The sequence below is a fragment of the Pan paniscus genome, chromosome 21, assembly GCF_029289425.2.
Source record: "Pan paniscus chromosome 21, NHGRI_mPanPan1-v2.0_pri, whole genome shotgun sequence".
In the NCBI taxonomy this organism is placed as follows: domain Eukaryota; kingdom Metazoa; phylum Chordata; class Mammalia; order Primates; family Hominidae; genus Pan; species Pan paniscus.
Window position 1 is genome coordinate 44,932,797 of NC_073270.2, and position 18,351 is coordinate 44,951,147.

The following is an 18,351-nucleotide window of genomic DNA, read 5'->3' on the forward strand; positions in this document are numbered from 1 at the left end:
AGAGGGGAGAGGGGGGAGGGGGGAGGGGAGAGGGGAGAGGGGGGAGGGGAGAGGGGAGAGGGGAGAGGGGAGGGGAGAGGGGAGAGGGGAGAGGGGAGAGGGAGCTCTATCTACCACACAGTCCTTCTCTGAATATGAGTCGGTCCCAACTACCTGGACTGACATTTTCAGAATTTCCTTTTCTGCATGCTTCTTATTAGGGTAGACCACAAAACGTATTTTCAGGTAAGATAAGAGGGTGGAAACGAAGCAGCAGTCATTTTTGTTTTTGACACTCAGAAGCTCAGAAGGTTGGAGCAGGCACATGGAGTGGGGAAAGTATGCCAGTTAACCTATTTCATAATCACATGCTCTATCGCTGTTCCTGAAGCTATGCCAAGGTAGCTGGGTTTGGAAGTGTTTCCAGCCTTGGTTTCATGTTCCAGAATTGCAAAACTTCAAGACAAATGTTAACTTGGGCCATGAAGGCCATGAACCCAGGCTTTCTCTTCTTTCTGGTGAATCTTCTTTTAAAATCTTGTTGTCCTTAAATTTTTTTTCTATTAGGCAGACCATCTCGGTCAACTCAAAGTTGTTCTAATGTTGAATCTACTTCCTAGGTTCAGTTCAGGATTTCAATCCCCTTCCTACAAGGTTTTTCGCTCCTTGGTAGATTGATTCATTTCTCCCTTACAAAGATGTTTCTGCATTCCTGGGAGCTTTGGGAAAGTACATTTTGTCAGGTGAGGAGAATCCTCTTTATTCAGGGTTAAGTGTCTCCTTGGACTTAACTTGCATAACTACAAAGGACACCCAAGTAACTCCCAAGAAGTGAGAAAGCAGAGAGCTGCAGAGTGCTTTGCTGGTCTACTTTGGCAGAGAAGAGTCCTCAGCTGCTTTCCCGAGAGAATTTAATTTAATTTCTACCTTACCAAGCAACCCCTTGTATCTGAATTGACTGTGTCTTTATGGGATGATCTCTCATTGCACCCCCTGTTGATGCCCACGAGGTTGTCCCTGGGATCTTGGACATAGCCTAGAGTCCCTTTCACATACATGTGAATAAGTAGAGTGACATTCATTCAATAAGTATAAGTTATGCTAGGGAAGCCATAGGGAAGAGGTGAGCTTGGAAGAATGGGCAGGATTTTGGAAGAGGAGTAATAAGGACCTTGAAAAGGAGGAATGACATACATAGAGGCATAAAGGTGAGAGCAGAGAAAGTTCCAGTTCTTGGGGAGGTGATGAATCTGGAAGGAGAGGCCTCAGCCTTGGCCCCACTACTGTTTGTGTGGCCTTAGTAGAGGATACTCTTGTGTGCTGTCCAGTGACAAATAAGAAACAAGCCTGGATTTTTTTTTTGTTTGTTTTTTTCCTGAGACAGAGTCTTGCTCTGTTTCCCAGGCTGGAGTGCAGAGGCACGATCTTGGCTCACTGCAACCTCCACCTCCCTGGTTCAAGCAATTCCCCTGCCTCAGCCTCCCGAGTAGCTGGGATTACAGGCGCACGGCACCATGCTCAGCTAATTTTTTTGGTATTTTTAGTAGAGACAGGGTTTCATCATGTTGGCCAGACTGGTCTTGAACTCCTGACCTCGGGCAATCCCCCCGCCTTGGCCTTTCAAAGTGCTTGGATTACAGGCATGAGCCACTGCACCTGGACCAAGCCTGGATTTTTAAGTAAGGAGAGACTTTGTTCAGCTAATAATGTATGAGTCAAAGAGTGTGAATTTGGAGAGCCTTTGGCCTTGTCATAGGTAAACAAGGAGAGGGCACCTGTGAGTCTTACCTAAGACATGTGGGGCAGGGTGCACCATTGCAATAATCTATTTTCTGGGACACCAAAGGGTGGGAGATTTTTTAACTTCCACATTTTCCAAGATCACAGGGCTTGGATAAAGTTCAATATTGTCACTGGATTCTGATGGATCCCTTTTGCCGACTCTGTGTGCCCATCCCCCAGCTTTTGTGGGCTTTGCTGCTGACTGCTCACTCCTGTGACCCTCTTCAGAGGGTTGCCCTTGGGTGCAGAAGCCCATAGGGGTGGGGATAGGGTTCCTTCATCACAGCCTGAAGTGCCTGGGACTTTGTTCCCACCATTGTCATGACTGGTGTGGGAGTACAAAGGCCTAGCTCCTGTGTCCAAAGCTGGACACAGTCTAAGGTGCAACTCACTCCAGAACTCCATGCAGGATGAGGCTGGGGCTGAAACTTCTCCGAAATTGCACCTTTGTTCAGCTTCTTTCCTTTTTCTATCTTGCTTCCTTCATTCCCTTACTGGTTTCTTCTTAGAGCACTTCTTTGACAAACCTTCCTACGCTCAAACCTTCAGCTCAGGCTTTGCTTCTGGGAGAACTCAACCCAAGACAGCTTCAGGTTTCCCATTGGTAGAATGGAGGCCTTGGGATAGACCACTGGTTTTAGAGCTTTGCTTTGACTACAGATCCCTTTCTACACATGAAGATCTATGAAGAAGTCCAGAATATCAAACAGGTTAGAATGGAACTGCTGAAGTTGATGTGGGGCAGTGTCCCTGCATCCCCTCCTCACTATTCCCACCCCCCTTCTCAACTTTGGTAGCAGTCCTGCTCTACCTTGCAGATCCTACACCCCCATCCCACCTTCTTGGGGCTCCATGGGCACAGTGCACCAGCTCTGGACTGGATGGTAATGTCCTCTAGCTCTAGCTCCATGATATCCTTGGCATCAAGTGACAGCAATTGTTGCTGCAGACTTCAGGTCAGGAGTGGCCTTGCATGCTCCTGAGCCCAAGGTGCTCCTGATGGTACTGCCAGTGTCCTCACTGGGGCATTTTATCCTGCATATCCTCCTGAAAGGCAATTTTATCCTGCATATCCTGCTTCTGGCCAATCCAGTAGCCCCACAGTCTTCTCTGAGACCTTGAGTTTGCAATGAGGTTCCCAGAGACTGGAACCTCACAGAGTTCCTGGTTATTGCTTTGAATTTGCACCTGTGGATTTAACTCCTGGTGATCCAAAGGCAATCAACTTTGGGGTGGAACTTCATGAGTTGGCTTCCTAGGAGAGAATTGGCAGTGGCAGCTAGAGGAAGTGTGTGAGAGGCCCTGTTCAGCAGGGTGAGCATATGCCTTGCTCAATCGAGGCACTGACAGTGGCAGAAACCAAAGGAAAGGAGCAGAGGCAGAGTGGCTTGGGGCATTACAATGATCTGTGCAGTTAGATGTGCTCGGTGTTGGTGCTAGACTTGCTCCTCCCATTGATGACAGTGGCAACAACAGTACTGATCCCTTTAACATTATTGAGGTCTATTATGTGCCAGGTATTGTGCTAAAAACACCTAGTCTTCATGGAAGTCTTGTGATGTAGGCTCTATTCTTACTCCCATTGTACAGATGAAGAAGATGAGGCATAACAATTTGTGCAAGCCCACGCAGTTAATGTGCCGGAGTCAGGCTTTGAACTCAGACAGTCTGACTCCAGACCACCTCTTCCTCCCAGTATCCATGCTCTGGTGCCTCCTGTGGCACACTCAGAAGATGGCCTGCATGTGCATGTGCTCATTTCTGTGTGTGTGCATGCATGCATGTTTATGCAGGACTGGGAATGCAGGGGAGTTAGAGTCCAGTTAGGAAGGAGAGAGGAAATATGATCTCTTTGTTGCATGTGGGCACCGTAACTCCAGCCAGGCAAAGTGCTGGTCTGTTGTAGCTCATTTTTATGTTTTTATTTAGAAGCTTCAATACCAGAGCTGATGGCAGAAAATGTGCAGTAAAATGCGGGGAGGCCGCTGGGTAATGGCCCCTGTAAAGTGTTAATTGCCTATTGAGACTGCAGACTTTGTCCATGCTCCAGGATCTGAACTATTGACAGGTTCTAATTTATTTCGGGCCCACAAAGCGGGCTCCTCCTCTAAACAGGCTTCCAATCAGTCACGCTTCCCTGGGCCCGCCAAGAAGCTCCAGTCGATAAGTATGTTTGCTGCCTTAACCCTTTGAAGCTGGTCGTGTGGTCTGATTCTGGCTTGCCTTAAGGAAACTTCCATGCGCAATGGTCTTGGATGAAAATCCCTGAGAATCAAGTGCTGACTCCGTGCTGGGCTCCCACCTGGGTGTTTTACATGCATTGTCTCTGATCCTTACCGCTTAGAGAAGCAGGTAGTATCTCTTCAAGGACATCCTAACCTCAGAGAAGTTGAATTAATTGTTTAAGTGACCACTATGATTATACTGCAGACTGTTACGGGCTAAACTGTGTTCCCTCAAATTCATGCTTCGAAGCTCTAGCTCTCAGTACTTTGGAATGTGACCGTATTTGAATATAGGGCCATTAAAGAGGTGATTCAGCTACAATGAGGTCTTAGGGTGGGCCCTGATCTAATCTTACTGGTGTTCTTTCAAGAAGAGGAAATTTGGACACAGATAAATACAGAGGGGTGACCCACTGGAAGACACAGGGAGAAGGCAGCCATCTACAGACTAAGGGGAGAGGCCTCAGAAGAAACCAATCCTGCTGACACCTTAATCTCAAACTGCAAGCCTCCAGAATTATAAGGAAATGAATTCCTGTTGCTTAAGCCACCCAGTCTGAGGTATTTTGTTATGGTAGCCCGAGCAGGTGACTACACACACCCAGGACTTGGTGTGGCCTTGAATTTAAGCACATGACCACTGAAAGTATGAAAACTCTGTTCTCTGGCTTATGGCTCCAGTTAGAATAAGAAGCAGAAAGTGGGCAATATTACCTCTTTGCAGTAAGTTTGTTCTTAGGTTGGGTCCTCAAAGGGCCCATGCCTATCCATTAGAAAGAAAAAGAAAGCTAGATTTGGGATTCTAAGTGCAAAAAGAAGTCATTGACTGTTTCTAAGCAGAGTCAGTAACACCATCAGAATTTCTTTCTTTTTTTGGAAAAAATAGTCTCCTCTGGCTACTGTGCATAGAGAATGGATGGTAGAACACAAAAGTGAAGCAAGGAGACCCCTGAGGAGGCTGTTGCACTGCAGGCAAGAGATGAAAGTGACTTGATGGAGAGTGGTGGCAACAGAGAAGGAAAGAGGTGAATAGATTTGAAATAGATTTTTGAGATGGAATTGACAGAACTTGCTGATGGATTGGGGGTGGAGGTGAGAGGGAGGGAGTTGACAGTGATGATGCTCTTGTTTCTGGCTTGAGCATCCTGGTCTTTACAGGAGCTATTTATGAGGAGGGAAGACATGAAGAGGAATCGATTGGGTGGCAGGTGTTCACTTTCTTTAAGTGGGCTGTCCACTGGAACGTAAGCTCTGAGAGGGCAAATTTATTGATTGAAGGTTGTATGAATCTATTTATTCCTGTCCCCACATTTCATGCACACATATGGTTTTTATATGAACCAGAAATAATGTAGTTTCTTTTTTCTACATCAGAAGCAGACTATATTTTATGTCAAGGGTGACATCTAATTTTGCTAGTCTCACTCTGTTGCCCAGCCTGGAATGCAGTGGTATGATGTGGCTCACTGCCTGCCGCCTCAAACTCCTGGGCTCATGAGAACCTCCCACCTCAGCCTCCCAAGTAGCTGGAACTACAGGTGTGAACTACCATACCTGGTTAATTAAAAAAAATTTGTAGAGATGGGTGTCACTATGTTGCTCAGGCTGTTCTTGAACGCCTTGCCTCAAGTGATTCTCCCTTCTTGGCCTCCCAAAGCTCTTGGATTACAAGTGTGTGCCACTGTGCCCAGCCATCACTTAGCATAATGTTTCAAAGGTTCATCAACGTTTATCATCCACTGATACATGTTGTAGCATGCGTAGGTACTTCATTCCTTTTTATGGTTGAATAATATTTCATTGTATGAACAGACCATATTTTGTTTACCCATTCACCAGTTTTTGAACATTTGTGTTGTTTTTACCTTTTGGCTATTGTAAATAGTGCTGTTATGAACATTTGTGTAAAAATTTTTGTTTGGACACCTGTTTTCAATTCTTTGGGGGTATATAACTAGCAGTGGAATTATTGGATCATATGGCAATTCTATATTGAACTTAGTGAGGAACCAATGTAAGGCATATTGATGATAACTGATATGTTCCATTTTGGAAAGAGGAAATGGAGGCCCAGGATGGTCTCAACTACCATCTAAACATCCTGAACTCTCAGCTCTTTAACTTCGGTCCAAATCTTCTCTGTGGTCTTTAGCCCATGTATTTAATTCCTGGTGGACATTTCTACCTGGATATCTCATAGTCACCTCAAATTCAGAGTGTCTGAAACCAAACACACCAACTTCTTCCGTTTATTCCCATAACAGCTTCATTTCCTGTTTTCATCTCGGTGACTGACACCACCGTCCAATCAGCTAGCAGTGGGACATCATTGTTGGCCTGTCAAGGGATGGTACTATTTACTGTGTGACCGTGGGCAAGCCATCCATCTCTATACTTTAGTTTCCTTGTCCAGAAAGTTAGAAGATAATCTTACTGGGGATGAGTATGAGGATCAAGCAAGATGACTCTCTCTCTCTCATCTCTACCCCCATCTTAGCAAAGTGTCTGGCACACACTGTGAGCTCAACACTATTAACATGGAACTGTTTTGGGTAAGATGTGTTATTATCCTGTGGAGCTGGTGTTTCACAGAACAGAGTTGAGGGAAATAGTGAACTGTAGCAATCATTTTCAAATGTGTTCTTGCAACTGGCAGCATCAGCAGTATCTCAGTTCTATGGAATCAGAGTATTGAGGGATAGAGCCCAGGAATTGGCACAATTAAAAAATGTCCCAGGTGATTTTGACACTCAGCCAAGTTTGGAGGCCACTGAATTCAGCTAATTACATTCTACTATCAGTAAATACATTAGAAACATTAGTAATTTCAATCAAGCATGAATTTCACTGTTTTCCTCCCCAAATCTAATAAGAGCATCAATCTTTGATCTTTCAAATAGGTCTCCGTTTCTTCTCACTATTCTGTTGAACTTGGGCAGCCTTTTTTATGTGGTCCCCATCAGAGCTGTCCTTTATCAAGTTGCATTTTGCTCTCAGGACTGACAGCATCTGGAATTAAATTAAAAATTACTTAGACATACTATTGGTGATGATGTTGGGCACTTTGTGACTCACCTCATACTGTCATCCTTAGGAAAACTGTGGCTAGTCCAGACCAGGCATAGGTCTTCTTGTGGAGGGCATAGATCAGAAAGCATTAGAGATAGAGGAAGATGTTAACTAGTGTTCTGTATACAAAGGAGCCTGTAGGACACAGCGTTAAACAAAATGATCCAGCTTCCTTTTCTGCAGGACTTCTCAGAGCCTTGAATATAGTAGTGGACACTGACTATCCTAAAGTGCAAATGAACTATAACTGCAAGTAGCCCAGTCTGGACAAGGAGGGAGGCCTTCCAAAGGACACAGTTTCTAGGTGGTTAGTTTTGGACATCCTGATATATCTTGTCGGGGCAGGAGCAAAGCTTTGGGGCAGCCTTCCTGAAGATCTGAGCTGAGGAAGGGTCAACGTGGAGAAGTGGGTGTGAAGGGGGGAAGGTTGTTGGACATTGAGATCTATCCATTGATCTATTTTGATCAATGTCTGTCAATATCCTTATGTCGTGACTACCTGGTTCACCCTCTGGCTCTGAAAAGAACCACTTTGGTTTCTGATGTTCTGGAGGCCCACCAGACCCTCTAATGACCTGAGCGCTGGGTCTGTCTTCCTGGCACCCATCACCAGTGTCACATATATTGTCACATATATGTCCCAGCCACGCCATCCATCGTGTCAAATTGTATGTACAACTGTCTTCTCCATTATGAGCTACTGAAGGCAGGTCTTGTGTCTTTTTCTTCTGTCGCCTCCTAGCATAGCACCAGGCACACTAGTTGTGTTGATTAGTGTTTGTCAGTTCCATAAGGCCACCAGGATGCTCTGTTTTGTAGGAAAGGAAGAGAGGCAGCAGGAAAGCAGGCAAGGCAGCTTATACACTCTCAGGGATTGGAAGGAATCAGGAGAGGGCTCCAAGCCCCTGGGGCTGCACAGCCCATTTCTCTGCAGATTGCCACCACTAGAGAGCACAGTGCACCTAGGAACAGGGTCTGCCGAGTGTCTGGCTCTGGCCCAGCCCAGCTCTGCTCAGCCCCCCACCCCTCCTGGCAACACCGCAATGGGAAGCAGGATTTGGATGAGGCTCAGCCCTGCCTCAGACACTTTGCAATCTTAGGCCTAATTAAAACACCACAGACGGTTTGAACCCCGCATTAAAATTTGATGAGGAATTGATCAGCCAAGCAAACAGGAAATTTAGCTGTGAGTGAAGGTAATGTTTGCTCAAATGTGTAATGAGGCCCACGGGGAATATTTGTGGGGACCTCCGTCATGTCTGGAGTGGCTCCTGCTCTTCAATTTCATTTTCCCTATTTGACTTCCCCTCAAAACATCCCAAGATGCTTCCAGAGGGGAAAGGCAACACAGGGAAAATTTTAGTTTCATAAGAATTTCCTTTGAAAACCCAAGGAAATCTAAAATCCTCAACTATGTACTGGAAAAATAGCACAGGAAAGGGCCAGACTTGGGTGGGAGTCCTGGCTCTGCCATTTGGCAGTTGGCATCCTTAGGTTGCAATATCTAATTTTATGATTAGTCACTGAGTACCTACTATGTGGCAGCCAGGGGTTAGATCCTGGGGATAGACGGCTGTGCAGAACTGTCTTGGTTCCTGCCTCCATGGGTAAACAGCTGAGTAAGAGAGGCTATGAGTCTCAATTTTCTTATCTGTGAAGTGGGAATATTTGTATGTTATCATAGGGGGTTGTTGGATGAATTAAATGAGAACGTGTACGCAAAACGCAGAGGACAGGGCTGGAATACATGTGTCAAATGAAGGTTCCTCCATGTCCTTCTTCCCCATAACCTGCATCTGAAGTCTATACAAGGCTTTTCAGCTTTCCTTCTACTTAATGTCTCTGAAAGTGACCTAATATGATATTCACTCACTTATATGTTCACCACTGGTGGGTGTAACTGAGGCCAAGGACACAGCAAGTCACAAGACTAACCTATTTACCAGATTGGAATTGGATCAGAAGTTCTCTTAGAAAGAGATCAAATAGCAAGCATTCTTGAGTCATCTGGGATGAGAGGAGTCTGATTTGAGAACATTGCTCTGAGGATTAGGGAGAAACATCAGAAGCTTAACGTTTCCTTTAGACACACCCATGATACCTTAAGTGGGAGAAGAGAGGAATCCGGAGAGATTTTCCTTCCTTTCACACATCCACGAAGATACTTTACCCTAATAGTAATGATGTGTATGTTGTGTGCTCAGCTTTCCCTTCCTCTTCATCATCCCGACTCCCAACCCAATGCCCACCCATTGCCATTCCTATCCTTATCCCCGATCCCATCCCTACACCCATCCTCATGCCCACGGTTACCCATTCCTATTCTTATCCCCACTCTCATTCCCACACTCATCCTAATGCCCACTGTCACCTATTCCCATTCCTATTCTTATCCCCACTCCCATTCCCACTCCCATCCTAATGCCCACTGTCATCCATTCCTGTTCCTATTCTTGTCTCCCATTCCCATGGCCATCCCAATGGCTACTGCCACTCATTTCTGTTCCTATTCTTATCCCCACACCCATCCCAATGCTACTCATCCATGACCATTTCTTTACTCACCTCTACTCCTCCCCATCAATTTTCTTCACTGTTACCAACATCATTAATATTATCACCAGAATCTTTATCACAAAATATCCCCATCACTGGTTTGGTAGGTGCAACCAGATTTGATTTCCCTTTCTTCTACTCATAGGATCTTACATAAGTTGATCATGTTTGTTAAATTTCTAGGATAACCCCCTTCCTTAATTCCAAGATGCATGCTTCCCTGTCTCACATGTTTTAATGTCTTTGAATTCAGAAGGTACCTCACAAAAAAATGTCAAAAGACAATTTCTAGCCACAGGTAGAAGAATGAGCTGTGACAGTGTTGTTATTGCTTTAACATTGCAATAGACTGCTGAATTTTCAAAGATGGGAGAGCCTGGGTGACCAGTTTTTATGTCCTGGAGAACCACCACTCAGATATTTACATAAGGTCTAAGGAAAGCAGTGGCTGATTTCCAAGTGTCCGAGTTTCATTAATAGGGAATTTCAAAACAAGGGAAAAAACAAAAGCTTGAGTTTAATCAAATAGGAAATGAGGACAAAACCTTGGTTTTCTTCAATATGTTTCAGATGATGATGTTACTTCTAAAGTTCTTAAAATACAGAGCTTAGAATTAGGAAAAACAACATGGCACCCTGATACTAAGGGTAACTGCTCTTTGAGCACTGAGTAATTGAGTAATTTTCAATGACTTTGCTACTATGGATTGAATATTTTTCACTTATAAAAGTCAGTGAAAGTCTGGGAAAGTATAGATTTATATACATTTATTTTGTATCTTGTCATCTAATGAGATATAATAAATTCATTAGTTTATCAAATTCTTGTATTATGTTTTCTAAATTTACAGTAATAACATTTGCAAATGATACCTATTTTGATTATTTTCAGTAGTTAACCACTTATTTCTGCCTCCTACTTTATAGGCCAGAGCTTCCATCCGAATCAGTGTATTCAGATTTCCTAATATTATTTAATTAATTTTGGTCATTATAACATTGTGATTTTTCTAGGAAATTACAGTTTTTTTTAAAAATCAAGACCATTGGTATATAGCTGTGCAGTATTTTCTGTATTAATTAAAAATTTCCCTCATATTTACTTTCATATCCCTTTATCCATTCTTAAATTTATGTAACCCAAATGTTACAGTCTCATGAGGTCAGAGTCTCATTAAGAAAAAATCCTGCATTTTGAAGGTTCTGAGTTTCCATCTGACTGGGTCCATGTATCAGTCCTCCTTATTTCTTGCCGCTAACATCATGCAGGTGTAAGTTCTATTAATTTTATAATCCCACTCCTTAAGGGTAACCACAACAAACATTTTGGAGTAGAAAACATCAGTCCTTTTTCTATATATACACAATATGTGTAAATATAATTTCATTTCTTACACAGTGGGGTCATATTATATATTGTTCTGTAACCTATTTTTTAATGTATCCCAAAATATGTTCTTTATTGACTTCATAATATTCCACAATATGGGTGAACCATATGCTATTTACTAATTTCTTTGTTGTTTCCTAGTCAGGTTGATCCATTTGTTTGCCACCATAAGTCATATTATGATGAACACATTTGTAAATAAATATTTGTTCACATTTCTAATTATTTCCTTAGGATAAAATTGTTAAGTAGGCATGAATAATTTTTCAGCATCCTTGATACAGATTGCACTGCAATCGATGAGTGCCTAGATTGCTCAACTGTCACCAACATTGAGTTTTCTTTAATCTTTGCAAATTTAATAGATTACAAATGAAATCACATTGCTGTCTTAATTCGCATTTATTTGATTATTAGTAGGATGAACCTTTTAAATCTTTGTAATTTATGGTTCTCCTCCTCCTTTTTTGAGACAGGGTCTGGCTGTGTTGTCCAGGCTGGAGTGCAGTAGCTATTCACAGGTGTAATCATAGTGTACTGCAGCCTTGAACTCCTGGGCTCAAGTGATCCTCCCACCTCAGCTTCCCAAGTGGCTGGGATTATAGGTGCATGCCACTGCTCCTGGCTATCATTCCTCTTACATGAACTTTCTCTGTCTGTCCATGGATCATGTTTCCCTAACTCAGCATTTGTTTTCTTACTGCTCTTAAGAGTGATCTAACCCATAACCTTAAGGATATTAACTCTTCATCGTACATGTTGGAATTTTTTTTTTCTCAGTATGTTGTTGAATTTTTAATTTTTATAGTTAGGTCTATCAATATTTTTTGAAATTTATTTCTTTGCTTCTATTCTTAGTGAATTCTGTGATTAGATCAATATTGATTTCAGTTTTCTCCCAGAGGCTGAGCTGAGTTTTTGGTGGGTTTGGCACAGAGCTCCTTACCATAACCTCAATAGCAGAACAGGCCTCCTTTATTGGGAGAGGGAATCCTCTTTGAATGAGACTGCAGCTTTGGGAAGGAGGAAAATGGAGCAGCTATGAAAGATGGTTTGCTGTCCAGCTCATAAAGTCATCTGGCTCAGCCTGGGGATCTTGGGGTGGCATGCATCACATTCTCAGCCCCGTCCGTCTGAGCTTCTGTTTCCTTCTTTCATGTAAATCATTAATCTAAGATTTAGTTCAGTGCATATTTGAGATGAGGCTCTAACAACATATACAATATACAACAATATATATCAACAACAATATGTATTATTAAATACATATATGTCATCTCCCTGAAGCCCTGCAACAGCCTAATGAGATAGATGGTGATATAATTTATAGAATAGGAAACTGAAGTTCAAGGGGGCCAGGCATTTTACTCAAGAACTCTGCCTTTGACATTGACCCAAATACTCTGCCTTGGTTAGTCCACTGGATGCAGTTGCAGTAAAGAGCTGGGAAGCTCCAAATCCCACCTACTTGATTGTAGAAAGGTCAGTCTCTTCCATGCTTCTGCTTTCCAAATGGCTTGAGGGATTTCTAGAGAAGCTTCCATGTGTTCATAAATCAGTCCTGTTGTCATTCTCTCCTTTTCCAGATAAACCTGGGATGACTATGCCACACCCTGACGTTACAGCATCTTGTTTTATCTCCCTGAGAGTGCCACCAGCAATGCCACCCCCAAGGGTAGCTGTTTCAGGTGTGGACCCTAACACTGGATTCGTGTACCCAGCTCTGATGCTGTCATCCCTCTTGTGGAGTGAGTAAAAGGACTTTCCTTTGTTATGGGATGCTGGATGCTGTATGCTGTGGTTAGTTGCACTGGGACTTTGTAATTTGAAGGCTCTGTTGCAGCTGTGTGTTCCTAGTGGTTTCAAGGTGCATCTCCTTTAACTATCCAGGCAATAATGGTTCCAAGAGGTGACAAGGACAAAGAACACTTCCTCCTTCTGATTTATGCTCATTTGATGAATGTCTTATTGCAAAACTGTCTAGGCTCCAAAAATATTTTCCAGTTCTTATTCTTAGATTTTAAAACTTTTTCAGCGGTCTCCCTCCCTTCCTACTTCCTACCTCCCTTCCTCTCTCCCTACTTCCTTATCCCTCCCCGCCCCCACACAGCTTCCCACCCCAAATGCTCATATTGCAAATATGCAAATAACAATTAAGATTCCGGGTTATAAAAACAGAAAGAAACTTCACTGCATTTAGGTGAAAGGAAATCTGTTGGCAGGATGTTCGGGGTCTCAGAATTGTTAGGCATCATGGACCAGGCTAGCTAAGAGCTCTGTAGATATATGAATCGGGACTCCCAGCAATTGTTTTATGGAAAGAAGGATCTGGTTGGGGCCCCTGTGCTATGCAGCAATGAATGGACTCTAGCCATTTATTTCCACCTCTTCCTTTTTCTCCCTAGATTAGAAGTCCCCATGGAGAGTGTAAGCCTTCTAACCTTCCTCCACAAGCCTGCCCCTACTCCTGACTGTACTGGGCTAGAAGGAGGAGGATCATTTCTCTTTGGCTTCCCAAAGTTGAAGTGGTCACCTCTAATAACCCTCCCACCAAAGATATGCACAATGAAGAGAGGCAGTTTTCTTAGAGGAAACTAAAGGGAAGTAATAAACACTGGGTAGCAGCTGCTGCTTCCACTTGCCTTGGAGAGTCTCTAAACCACTGACCTCTTAAATCTTTGCTGAGAAGTGGAACAAAACCATGGTGGGGATCCTTGGTGGAAAATCATCTATTGCCCAACCAATTGGGCTGGAAGGGGAAGTTTAGGTCAAGTGGAAGGCTGGAATTAGCCTCATCCATCTACATGGAGGCAGACTCCCTTCATCCCTTAGGCATTCAAGGCTGTGTTGGCCTCTTTATTTTAGTGTCTCTTCCTTCTCAGCGTTTGTTCTCCAGATCGTGATTCCTCCCTGCCCCCTGGCTTTATTCCAGTTCACCCTAGTCTATCATACATTTAAAAAAATATCCTTGAACCTCAAGGAGGATTAGAGTTCTGTTTTTATTTTATAGGAGGGTAAGGTCTTAGTTCACATCCTTCTGAGAGGAGGAGTTGGATGCAAGCTCATTTGTTTATCTGGAGGATGATCCCAGAAAATGGAGAAGTAGGGAAAGAAGAACAGGGGAGGAGAAAAGACAAACAAGCCAAACAAGTGGCATGCTGGTGAGTGTAAGATTATAGCTGTGGGCCACTTGGGGTCAATTCTGCTGGGGACCCACTGAAATAGTGTGTGGTATACACTGTAAAGTCTTCCCACTGGAGGGGGGAGGCTGGGACATCTATCCACTGATTCCTCTACGCCATCATTTGGAGATTGCATCTGGGGACATTTGTGCTTGCAGCAGGTCAACACACTCAAGGAGTGATAGATAAAGCCCTTAGGCAGAGAAGAAAGACGTAGGAAGAGGCATTAGAGGTGGGAAGTGCCAGTGTCCTGGAAATGTTTCCATCTGCCACTGCAGGTAACCCAGGTGGGCCAAGGGGATATTAGGCAGGATGTCAAGAGCATCTGCTACAGAGCAGGCTCTTCATCTACTATGCAAATTAGTGGATTCATCTCTGCAGGAGGCTGTCTAAGCACTGTTACAAGAAATTGATGGAAGACCCCAACGTCTTATCAGTTTTCCACATCCAATGGGCTCTGTCTACTCTACCTTGTCCCTTTTTATTACTTTCTGTCAAAATTATTGTCAGAAATTAAGGTCATAAATAGGTAGCTTAAAAAGTTTACGTTCACATCTATTCCTGGGATCACACATATTTCGTGTACTTCTCACTCAGTTCTTTAATTTCTACCAGATTAATACATTGCCATAAAAGCAGCTTCCAAGTGCAGTAATAATCACAATAATCACTGTAAAATGTAATAGATAATTATATTGATGAAGAATTATATTTAGCCATATGCCAATATAAGAATACTTATTGATTCATGTCTATCATTGTTATCTTCCCTCCAGCCTTTAGGCTATAGTTACCTGTCAGGATTAGTAGTGAGAAGTCTTTGGATGGATTTGGAAGGTTTGTCTGAGCCCTGGCAATGGGTAGGGTACAGATGACTAATGTGAATGGTCTCTAGTTTTGTTCTCTCTACAAATGAGCTATGGGACCTCAATAGGAACTGCACAACTTGCTTTGGAAATTGTCTGACTTGCACTGGTATTTTTGGATGACAGTTTTCCCACTGTTGATATGCCTTTCTCTTTACCAGCCTTTGTTGATTAGACCCATGCAGCAAGAAAACTCATGCATCACTGGAATGCTCCAGTAGAGAGCATTCAGCATCGTGGGTTGGCTAATTGGTTGGGCAATAGATGATTTTCCACCAAGAATCCCTGCCGTGGTTTTGTTCCACTTCTCAGCAAAGATTTAAGAGGTCAGTAGTTTAGAGACTTCTCCAAGGCATTGTTACTTTGACAAGATGTACCAGGGTAATTGATTAGTTTGCACTTGGTATTGCCATACATAATTACAACAAAGCTATCCTTATCAAAACAAATGAACCAAGCAGTATGTCTGTTTTGCTGAACCCCATGTTCAAAGGGATTAGAAAGATTTAGAAATTAACCAAATCTGTCTTTGAGACACTTCCCCTGAATGAGAGACAGAGTATTGATTAACATCCTGGAGGAAATGACATTGTAAACAGCTCTGGTTTAATGAAACATGGTAGGGAAGTAGGGTAGCAAGACAGGGCTAGAATTCTGACCCTCCACTTACAAATATGCCCTTAGGTAAGATTTTTGCTTGGGTTTCTGTTACCCCATTGATGAGATAGGATAAAAATATGAATCCTTCAGGAGTATCATAAACATGAAGTGAAAGAATGTATGAGCAAACACTTTGTAAATTCAATAATGGCATGTAGATGTTACATGCTCTTGCTGTTAAATACGATATATAGCCCACTTCTTTCTACCCCTTTCCTGGTTTCTCTCTGAGGCAGAGATTCTCAGCCTCAGCACTATTGACATTTGGAGCTGGATAACTCTTTGTTGTAGAGAGCTGTCCTGTGTATTGTAGAATGTTTGGCAGCATCCCTGGTCTTTACCCACTAGATTCCAGTAACAGCCTCCTGGTCATGACCACTGAAAATATCCCTAGATGTTGTCATATGTTCAGGGGGGCAAAATAGACCTTGATTGAGGACCACTGCTCTGAGTGTAGAGAAGTTGATGAACATTTCCTGGAAATTCTTTGGACCTTGCCTCTTTACTAGGGGTGGCATCACTGTATGTTAAAAATGCTCACAGTCATTCTTTGCAAAAATTAATTCCAGGAGCCGGGGTGGATATATCAGCTCAGCCTAAGTTCCACTGTGGTAACAAACACTGCCCAAATCTCAGTGGCTATGTAACCCTCTCCTAAGAAGAGTCAGCCCAGGTCACATAGCCGAATCCAACCTAAGTGGGATGGAAGACATAGAATTTTTCCCTGCAAAAGACAGTGAATATTTTGAAGAATAATACAATCTACTACCAGGAGTTAGTTGGTAGAACACAGGTCCTTTGTAGTCTACAGATATTGCCATTTTTCTCCCACATTTTCCTGGACTGACTTTTTCCAGGTACCAGCCAGTTACTTCTTCCAGGTACTTTAGGCCCCAGCTACCAGCTGGCAGGGGCTCAGTCTCCATGCCTTGGGTCTCTTGGACTTCTCTTCTGACCTGACCAAAGCTCCATATTGGGGTATTAGGCACATGTGCAGCTGATCATCAAGGGACCGCTTTGATTCTCCTTTGCTTTTGCACACATTTATGGCTCATGTAGAAACTTCTCAGAAAGAGCCTTCTAAGGGTTTCAGGCACAGAGGTGGCTAAATAGATCTGCAATCTGTAAAGATGTTGCAGCATACTTGGTTGAAAAGTCAAGCAGTCAGTTAGTTAGTCATTTACTTGGAGTGTTAATATAATGACAGTCACTTGGTTGAGCTGATTTTGTCACTTAACTGCTGGAGACTGTCTACTGCTTAACTAACCAGCATAACCTTCCTCCCTGGTGACACAGCTGGAGTGTGTCAGAAATCCTATCACTTCAGTAGTGGGACTATGGAAATGAATCTTATAGTGGGGCTGAAGGTCACAATGGATGACAACGAAGGGTTTCTAAACATGGATGCATAGGCTAAACTGGTCTGTTCGTGACATGGTGTTGCCCAGTTATTGAGGCAAATGCAATCACATTTTACCATTTATAAAACACTTTCATATCTGCAGTCTTCCCTGAAAGTGCTTCTTGCTCTTTTATCCACCTGGAAAACTCCTATTCACCCTTTAAGAGCCCTCTTAGATGTAACCTTCCCTGATGGCACTCTCCTCTCCATCATTATACAGTTGGTTGCTCCATCCTCTGTGCTGTCACAATAGTATCCTCCTCCTTCTGGTCTGTGAAGTTGCCAGGCAAAGGAGATTGCTCTGCTGGTCCTTGTATCCCAGGAACTCACCATTGCTCCTGGCGTTGGAAATACATGCAGGAACATGGCTGGTTTACTAGACAGTTTACCCAAATTTTTACCATGACTCTGTACGCCATTAAAAAAAGGGAGATTTAGAAAGATTTACTCACCTGCCTCAAGTCTCACAGCTGCCAATTAACTCTTTGTTGTAGAGAGCTGTCTGGTGGTTGGTGGAATTTAGCAGTCTCAGGACACTTGGCTTCCCTTTTGTTTTCCAGTAAAATTTGAGTCTTCTGGGCACTGATTTTAGATTGGTACAAGAGACAGTGATTGGATGCAGTTTTAGCTGTTCTAAAGAACTGAGTGATATAACTTTGTGGCCCAGGGCTTACTTTATTATGTCAGAAAGACGTGAGTTTGAATCCCAGCCCCTCCACTTACTAGCTGTGTGGCTTTAGGTGAGTTACTTAACCTTTCTGTGTCTCAGTTTCTTCATTTCTAAAATTGGAATCACAATAATGCCTATCTAATGAGATTATTTTTAAGGATTACATGAAATTGCATATTTAAGTGGTTTTAGCATTTTGCCGGTTATGTAGTACACACTGAATAATTCCTAGTTTTTAATACTGTTTTTATTTCTACTTCTCAAACAGTATATTCTGTTTTATGTTGATGTATTGGATCCTTCCTTCTTTCCTTTGGTAAACTTTGTTGCATGTCTTCTTTGCCATGTATTGATGTCAGAAAGAATCCTTAAAATGACAATACCCAATTGCTTGATTAATACCACTTCTTGAGTGCTTGGTTCATTTGAGCCCAACATCCATTGATCAAAATCAATAATCAATGACAGGCATTATTTCATTTAATCTTCACCACAACGTTATTAGGTAGACCTCATTTCTTCCCATTATATGGAGGAGAATACTGAGACTCAGAGTAATTAGCTGAGGGT

The 18,351-nt window shown here is 42.9% G+C and overlaps 1 long non-coding RNA gene across 1 annotated transcript; it reads right to left on the bottom strand.

Annotated features, from left to right (window-relative positions):
- Positions 1-6,815: 6,815 nt before the first annotated feature.
- LOC130541090 (uncharacterized) lies at positions 6,816-17,757 on the bottom strand. Its single transcript, XR_008955123.1, has 4 exons — positions 17,564-17,757; positions 8,991-9,156; positions 8,591-8,706; positions 6,816-7,863 (listed from the first exon to the last, which is right to left on the bottom strand). It is a non-coding gene; the product is annotated as an uncharacterized LOC130541090 (long non-coding RNA).
- Between the last annotated feature and the right edge of the window lie 594 nt (positions 17,758-18,351).